Raw genomic sequence first — 9602 nt, 5'->3', positions numbered from 1 at the left:
GCGTGCCCAAGATCCCAAGAGGAGAATGGAGGAGAAGGGATTGCGACGTGGCCATACCCCCTAGGGGGTGATTTCTCGCTTTCTATCTCTGTCTCTCTCTGTCTGCCTAGCGCCCACGCTCTGTAACAAAAACCTCTCAAAAAAAAGAGAGAGCGAGACAGAGGGAAAGTAAGAAATCACCCGCCCATCGGAGATGGCCGCATTGTAATACCTTGTCCTCCATTGTCCTCTCTAGATTTTGAGCACACACACACAGACCCAGTGTAAGTCTCAACCCCCCAGGTCGGGGATTCAAACAGTACTTGGCCAAGTAGGAGTCCAACAACTTAACCACCATGCCACCTGCTGACCCTAGGCCCCCTCCCCTTTTTAAGTTTTTTTTTGTCTTAGGACATGTGCCTATGACAAAAAGGAGAGACAGGGAGATTCAGAGAGAATAAAGCAAGAAATCTCCCCCTAGGATGAATGACCATACCGCAGTCTCTTCTCTCCCCTCAGTATTTTGGGTGCACGCACACACACACATGTCCTGTGTGATTTTCAAGCTGCTGGGTCTAAGACTCAAACCATGGTGGACCATGTGGAAATCCAGCACCTTAACTACCATGCCACCTGCTGACCCCACAGGCCCCATTTTAATGTGAAAGATATAAAATTTTAAACCATAAAAGGCACTAGTAAAGGGATAAATAATAAGTAAAGGGAGCCTGATGTACAAACAAGAATGTTCTCTATTTAGAAAACAAGTCCACAGAGACGGCAGGTGGCACGGTGGTTAGGGCGTTGGACTCCCACATGGCCAATCACCTGTTTGAATCCTAGACCTGGCAGCTTCCTTTCTCACTCCTCCCTCTGGTGAGTGCATGTGCTCCATAGCAAATTTTAAAATAATAATAAATAAAATTATTCTTAGAAAACAAGTCCAAGGCCAGCAGGTGGCATGGTGGTTAAGCCACTAGATACCACTATTTAAGTACCAAACCCAGTGGCTTGAGAAACACACCAGGTACATGTATGTGCACTGTGCCCAAAATATCAAGGAATGGAAAAGGGACTGTGGCATGGCCATTTCCCGACCCCACGGGGAGTTATTTCCCACTTTCCCACTCTGTCTGGTAAGCACACACATCCTATGGCAAAATTTAAAAAAAAAAAAAAAAAGAAAAGAGAGAGGGACAGGCAGGTGGCCTGGTGGTTAAAGGCGCTAGATTCCCACATGGCTGATCATGGTTCCAGTCCTAGATCTGGCAGCTTGCTTTCTCTCTCTCTCTCTCACTCTGTCACTCTCTGGTCAAACTGAAATAAACAAATGAATAAATAAATAAAGTTAAAAAAAAGAGAGAGAGTGATCCAAGCTTACTCAGTAAGACATCAAAATGGGGGACCAGCAGATGAAGTAATGGCTATGTCGCTGGACTTCCACATGGTCGAATACGGTTCAAGTTCCAGACTTGGTTGCTTAAACTCACGCCAGGCATGTGTGCGTGCATGCCCAAGATCCCACGAGGAGAATGAAGGAGAAGGGATTACGGCATGGCCATCCCCCCCAGTGGATGCTATCTCTCCGTCTCTGTCTTTCTGGCAAGCGCATGCACCCTACAGCCAAAACCTCTCAAAAAAAAAACACACATAAAAATGGGGCCAGCAGGTGGCATGGTGGTTAAGACAGCTGGATCCCACATGGCAACCTATTAGTTTGAGTCTCAAATCCAGCAGCTTGAAAAATACATTAGGCATGTGTGCACACAAAATCCCAAGAGGAAAATGGAGGAGAGGGGACTGTGGTGTAGCCATAACCCCTAGGGACTGATTTCTCACTTCCTCTGTCTCTCTTCAGCTAACATACATGCTCCATAACAAAAACTAAAAGGTGGGCCAGACCCACACCACATCAGTTAACCACTGTGCTTGAGAAACCAAATCCCACTTGATTGACTGCAGTTTGAACCTCAGCCCCAGTGTCTTGAAAAACCCACAAGGAGCATACATGTCCTGATGGGATGGAGGAATAAAAGAAAAAGGTTGTGGGAACCAGCAGTTAGCGTAATGGCTATGTCGTTGGACTTCCACGTAGTCTACTGCGGTTTGCGTCCCGGACCCGGTGGCTTAAAACTCACACCGGGTGCATGTGCGTGCATGCCCAAGATCCTGACAGGAGAATGGAGGAGAAGGGATTGCGGCGTGACCACCCCCCTGGGGGGTGATTTCTCGCTTTCTGTCTCTATGTCTCTCTCTCTCTGGCGAGCGCACGCGCCCTATAGCGAAAACCTCTCAAAAAAAAAAAAAAAAAAAAAGAAAGAAAGAAAAGAAAAAGGTTGTGACATGATTATGCCTCACTAGAGGTTGTCATCCCTCTCTCTGTATGCACGTACACCTTCTGGCAATAAAAAATAAATGATACATTTCTCACTTAAAAAAAAAAAGATATAAAAATGTTTACAGTTTTCTTCACATGGTGAACTCTTATTAATTCCTTATAGTTTTATTATTTCACAAATTTTCTTTAACAATACACCTACTTTCATAATCTAAAAAAATAAATAAACTTTCCAATAATCTATGTACTCCAAGGGCAGTGACCTTAGAAGTGAAGAGTTCGTGGTATTAATTCTCATCTGAGCCACATGGGGACAGAAGGGTATCTGAGCACCTACTAAGCACCAGATGCTTCACAGACACCTATCATGATCCTGACAACTCTCTGCAAGATTCACTTTGTTCTCATTTTTTTAAAGAATTTTAGTTATTATCTTAATTTGCTACAAAGCACATGCGCTCACCAGAGACGGGGACTGGGGTGGAGGGGATGAGAAAATAAGCTACCAGGTCCAAGACCTGAACCACAGTTGGCCATGTGGAAGTCTAGCACTTTAACCACCCCACCACCTCCTGGCCCTTCATTCTGATTTTACAGATGAGGAAAGAGAAGCTCTGGGAACTGGTAGCCAAGCCTAGCCAGTTTTTTTTTCGACCCCGCCCCATTGTCCGCATTCTCTCTTCACCCCTAGAAAATACTGTACCTCATCCTTTTTTTTTTTTTTTTTTTTGATAGACAGCACATGTGTTCACCAGAGAGAGACAGAATAAGGAGAGGGGAGAGGGGAGAGGGGAGAGGGGAGGAGAGAGGAGAGAAGAGGAAAGAGCACTGCCTCCCCCATAGGAAACAGTCACGCCACAACCCTTTCTCCTCCATCTCTCTCTCCTTTCATGATTTTGGGCACATATGTACATGAACCCAGTGTTCCTCAAGCCACCAGGTCCAGAACTCAAACTGCAGGGCCGGTCATGTGGGATCTGGCTGCCTTAATCACCAGGCCATGGAGCTGGCCCTCCCCTCACGTTTTCACTAAACTTTCGAATTAAAAAAAAAAAAAAAATACAGCAACACATCAATGATATTATGAGATACACATACACACACACACACACACACACACACACACACACGGGAGAAGAGAGGTGGGGGAATGGAGTTGCCCTGGTTCCTTGCTCATTTTTTCTTTTTTGTAAGGATTACTTTATTGAACTTTATTTTATTTATTTTTGTTAATTTGACCAGAGAGGGACAGAGAGAGAGAAAGAGAGAGAGAGAGAAAGTCAGACACCAAGATCCCAGGTCCAGGACTCAAACCATGGTCGGCCATGTGGGAGTCCAACGCTCTTAAACACCATGCCATCTGCTGGTCCTCTTTGCTCATTTTTTCTATGCAAAAATGTATCACGACTTCCCTGGCAACCCAATATCTGCTCTTCTGTCTTTGGTTCCTGAAGGTTCTTAAGGCACACCATAGAACTGGTCACAAAGAAATGGACTCTTCTTCTAGGAAGGGCCTGCCCTAAACTTTCCCTGGACTAGATCTGGAACAGAATGCAATCCACTCAACATAGAGACCAAGAATTTGAACAGACAGGCTTTGCTGGGTTTCCTCACCTGGTTATTAGCATCTCATGCCTATGGTAAGAAGTCTGCATAAAAAAACAAAAGGATAGGGTTTGGAGAGCTTCCGGACAGCTGAACACGTGGCGGCTTGCAAGAATGTGAATGAGAAATTCATCCATGTGCAGGGAGGGTTGCACACCCCAATTCCACAGGAACATAAGGAAGCTCCTGAGCTTGGGACCCTTCCAGACCTCACCCTATGTATCTCCTCATTTTTATTTGTATACTTTAAAATATCCTTTACAGGGGCCAGCAGGTGGCATGGAGGTTAAGGCGCTGGACTCCCACATGACCAACTGCGTTTCAAGTCCTAGACCTGGTGGCTTTCTCTCTCTCTCTCTGTCTCTGTCTCTCTCTCTCTCTCTCTCTCACACACACACACACACACACACACACACACACACACAGTCCTTCTCTGGTCAAATTTAAATAAATAAAGTTAAACAAAATAATTCTTTAAAAAAATATATCCTTTAGGGGACCAGCAGTTAGCTTAATGGCTAAGGTGCTAGACTCCCACGTAGTCAACCGCGGTTTGCGTCCCAGACCCGGTGGCTTAAACTCACACCGGGTGCATGTGCATGCATGCCCAAGATCCCGAGAGGAGAATGGAGGAGAAGGGATTGTGGCGTGGCCATCCCCCAAGGGGGGCGATTTCTCGCTGTCTCTCTGTCTCTGTCTGGCGAGCGCATGCACCCTACAGCGAAAACCTCTCCAAAAAAAAATACATATATCCTTTATAAGAAACTGGTAACCATAGTGTTTCCCTGCATTCTGTGAATAGCTCTAGCAAATTAATGGAACCTGAGAAGGTGAGGGGGCTGTTGGAGCTCCAACTTGAAGCCAATTAGTCAGAAGTCCCAGGCTTGCAATTGGCATCTGAAATGAGGACCTCCTTGAGGTCTAACCCCTCAACCTGTGGGACTGGATGCTGCCTTCAAGCAGATAGCGTCAGAATTTAACTGAATTAGGACACTAATGCTGTCCACTACAGAAGTGACTGCTTGCTGGTGGGGAGAAATCACCACACATTTTGGGATTACGGAAGTAACCTGTATTGACTGACAAAAGTTTTAAAAATGGTATTTTTTCTGACTTAACATCTAATTTAAAACGCTTAACCTCACAGGCTAGTGGTTAAGGTGAACTGTATCCCAAACACCAAAAAAGATTTGAATCCCAGCCCAGCAGCTTGGAAAATCTGCCAGACACGTGTACATGCATGCCCCCAATCCTGACAAACTAGAGAAATGGAGAAAGGATGGCAGTGAGACCACGTCCCACTTGAGGGCACTTTTCTACCTCCATCTGTTTCCCTGTCTCTCTCGGGCATGTGCTCTCTGGCAATTTTTTTTTTTTTTGAGAGGGTTTTGCTATAGAGCACGTGCACTAGCCAGAAAGACAGAGAGAGACAGATAAATAGATAGTGAGAAATCACCCCCCAGGGGGGATGGCCACATCGCAATCCCTTCTCCTCCATTCTCCTCTTGGGATCTTGGGCACACACACACACGCGTCTGGCTTGAGTTTAAGCCACCAATCCAGGACTTGAATCGTGGTCAGCTACATGGGAGTTCAGCGACAGCCATTACGCTAACTGCTGGCCCCACAGTCTGGCAATTTAAAATATATATATTGGGGCCAGCAGGTGGTGTGGTGGATAAGGGCGCTGGATTCCCACATGGCCAACCATGGTTCAAGTCCCAGACCTGGTGGCTTGCTTTCTCACTTTCCCTTTCTCTCTCTCTCTCTCTCTCATCAAATAAAGAAAAAAATAATAATAACAAATGTAAATAAATAAATAATTCTTTTTTAAAAAAAATTGTTTGACTAAGACAATATATGCTAGTAAATGTAAATGTGGAGGTCATCTTCTATGAGTACCAGTTCAGTTATCCCTAAATCACTCAACAAATGTTTACTAAACTCTACCACATGCTGGAGGCAATAATCTAGGGGACATGGAAATATGAGAGAGATAAGGTACCTGTCCATTGGGGGGGTCACATTGTGGTAGTGGGAAGTCTGACACTGACCCAATACACGAACATTTCACATCAGTCACTTGGGCAACAAAGACTGGGAAGTGCAGTTAGGAAAAAAGTTTTCTAAGGTGATGGCTGAGCTTAAGAATCAGAGGGAGCAGTTATATGCAGAGATCGGGAAGAAGGGTGCTACACAGCCCAGTGAGCAAGAGGGAAAGCGGAAACAGATGGGCAAGTCAAGAGGCCAGATAGCTTGAGGACTCCACAGACCAGACTGTGGTAAGGAGTTTGGGTTTTACTCTAACTCATGAGGAATCCACTGATAGGTTCTGAAGTGGGGTGAAATATTGCTCACTGGAGTCAAAAAAGATCAGCCTGGCTGCCAGTAAAGAACAGACAACAGGGATGGAAGACTCAAGCGATATGAGGTCAAAGCATGCTAACCCAGATCCAAATGAAATTCTGGGTGGCCAACAGGAGGACCCCCGATAAAATACTGTATTGACACAGCATTTTCTTCCACCAGCTACTGAGGGAGAGAGTTCAGAGCAATTAGGAACAGCTAGAAGATCCCTAGCCCTTTGCACTGTGGCACTTCAATCCCTCTATCTAATGACCAATATGTGAGGTGGTCTCCCCACCTCTATCTCCAGCACTGAGCTGCTGCTGCCAGCCTCATGAGACACACTACAGGACATCAGACCGGAAGAGACAGCAATCCACTATGAGTGGCTGAGGCACACAGAGGAAAATGACTGACAGGGTCTGTACTCCCACCCCCACAGCACTTGACACAGTGCCTTGCACATAGTCAGTGCTCAGTAAATGCTACTTGTTTTCAGGTTGGCAGGAAAGTGCCAAATACATACATATCCAGGGGCTGGCAGGTGGCTTGGTGGTTAAGGGTGCTGGACTCCCACTTGGCTGACTACAGTTCAAATCCCAGACCTGGCAGCTTGCTCTTTTGAGTCCTAAACCTGGCAGTTTGCTCTCTCTCGCTCTATCCCTCTCTGGTCAAATTGAAATAAATAAATAAATGAATGAATAAATAAAGTTAAATAATTTAAAAAAAAACCACATATCCAAAAATAATTTTTTTCCCTAGAAAACAAACCACCAACACTCTTATACTTCCAAAAATCAACTGATAAAGTCATGTTATAAAAGAGAACAACAAAATTTAGCTCCTGGCTCCACTTGGGAATTAATTCCTGTTTCTAGAACATGTCACTCAAGCTTCATTCAATCTATTCCTGGACTGTCATCTCTTCATTTCTGAACCTTACTTGGACTAGATTTGGACCAGGAGACAATCCATTCAATGTAAAGAGTTAAGAATTTTAAGTCAGGGGGACCTAGATTTGAATGTGGGGCTGCTATTCACTGGTTGTGTGACCTTAGGCTAGTTACTTAAATTCAATGTAACTCGGTCACGAGTTTCAGACACCTCCTATCAGAAGGATCATGGAGAGGTTTAAATGAGATAGATACATAAAACTGACATGGGATCAACACATAAGAGGTATTAAACAAACAAGGTCCAGGCAAGGATGGAGTTGTCTCCCTTATCTTCCTGTCCAGTACCAAAACAGTGCTCAAGACCTGACACCATCGCTCAAGATCTACTCTAAGTCTCAAATTTATCTCATTGTCTCAATCTGCTCTTACATAAAGCAGTCAGAGAATTTCTGAATCACAGATCAGATGAAGTGTCTCCCCTGTTTAAAATGCCTAAATGAATAAATTAAATACTGTGTACAGGGAACCAGCAGTTAGCGTAATGGCTATGTCGCTGGACTCCCACGTAGTTGACCACGGTTCGTGTCCTGGACCCGGTGGCTTAAAACTCACGCAGGGCGCGTGTGCGTGCGTGCCCAAGATCCCGAGAGGAGAACGGAGGAGAAGGGATTGCGGCGTGACCATCCCCCCTGGGGGGTGATTTCTCACTTTCTGTCTCTATGTCTCTGTCTGTCTGGCAAGCACACGCGCCCTACAGTGAAAATCTATCCAAAAAAAAAAATAGTGTACAAAATGCTATTTTCAGGTACCTAGGAGAAGCATTATAACAACAACAGAAAACAAAACCCATGGTCCCAGGCTGAGCAGTTTATAATCTATCTGGATGACATTCATACATACATCGGGTATTGTGTCATGCTACCATAAAATGTAAGCAGCTGGTAAAAGCCACGTGTCTACAGACCACACCCCAGCTCAGAAAATGTGAATGGCCTTTCATTATCACATAATTTAAAACTCTTTTATTAGCAGTCCATTAATACATGGTCCCCTGTGTTCCACAAACTCTGCAGCCACTGAATCCATGGGATTAGGCACCCTGTGGATGTGTATTCACTGACTCAGCTAATTAATTGTCTCTTCCATGCAGTCAAAACAGAACCTGTTTCTCAGAGCTACAACAACAGCTCACCCCTTCTCTGTAAGAATTCCATCACTTGGCCTCAATAAAGACCCATGACTACTACACCATCCTCCCTCTCTTGGGAGGCTCCTTGCTCCAGGATCCCAGTGAAAAAAGCTCCTTCTTGCCTACCCAGCAAGGCACCTCCCTCCTCCTCAGCAGCTCTCCTAGCAGGCTCCCAAACACATTCTAATTCCAGGCTAGTTGAAAAGCACTCTATCACTTTCGAGGTGCTAAACTGAAAATAGGAGACCAAGGTGCCACCAGGAAAAGGCTATGTGATCCTGGATAAAACTTTTCTGGACCACAAACGATTGGTTCACCTGTGATTTGGGTAAAACACTATCTTCTGCAAAAAAAAAAAAAAAAATAGTGAAGATTAAATGAGAATATAAGTGAAAATGCAAAGGAAAAGCACATTACATCCTAAGCTTCCCCATGTGCCAAAACTGTGCCAGGCATTTTGCCACACCACAACAAAAGGCATGCCTGTATGAAACACGGTCTCTAGCTCTGGATCTCCTAAAGAAATGTAACAGAGGTTAACAGCCTGGACTCTGCGGTGACACGTGTGGGTTCTGCCACTTGCTGGACTGCATAAGGCAAGTCGCTTGACCTCAGACACACACAAACTCCTCATTTATAAAATGCAGATACTATCTCTTAAAGATGGTGTGACTATTAAATGACCTAATACCACATCAAGCACTTAACACAAGGCCCGATACACCGCAAGTGCCCAATTAACAAAGAGCTGTTATTATTGCTTCTCATCAGAAAGGTGGACGCCTGCCCGACATAACTTCCCTTTAGTAAGACTTAGGATCCTCAACCCCAAGATGGCAGCATCCGAGTGCAGCTGAGAGGCAGGGGCGTTAAACACACTGTGAATAAAATTTCTATACTGTCTTCCCAATCATTATACGAGGTTAGCGTGTCCACGTATTCGTTTTATTCCGTCTCTCCATCACAATGAGGACTTCTGGAGGGCAATGTTTGCCCACCTGCTCCTGGTGTATACCCAGTGGCGCTGAGCAACGAGAAGGTGCAAACATCCAAAGGAAGGAAGGAGTCCAGGGTGCTGGCTTACTTTTTGCCACCCACCACGTTAAGACCGTTCCGTATGTAGTTATGAGCGTCCCTATTTTACAGATGAGAAAGCTGAGGTCCAGCACCTGCCCAAGGTTGCACAGCAGGAAACTGAAACCTGGTCCGACTCCACAATCCAAATTAGCTATCAGGTGGCCCCGCCTAC

This window comes from Tupaia chinensis, unplaced genomic scaffold, assembly GCF_000334495.1.
Source record: "Tupaia chinensis unplaced genomic scaffold, TupChi_1.0 Scaffold000418_1, whole genome shotgun sequence".
NCBI classification, from domain to species: domain Eukaryota; kingdom Metazoa; phylum Chordata; class Mammalia; order Scandentia; family Tupaiidae; genus Tupaia; species Tupaia belangeri.
Note: the sequence above shows the minus strand (reverse complement) of the source record.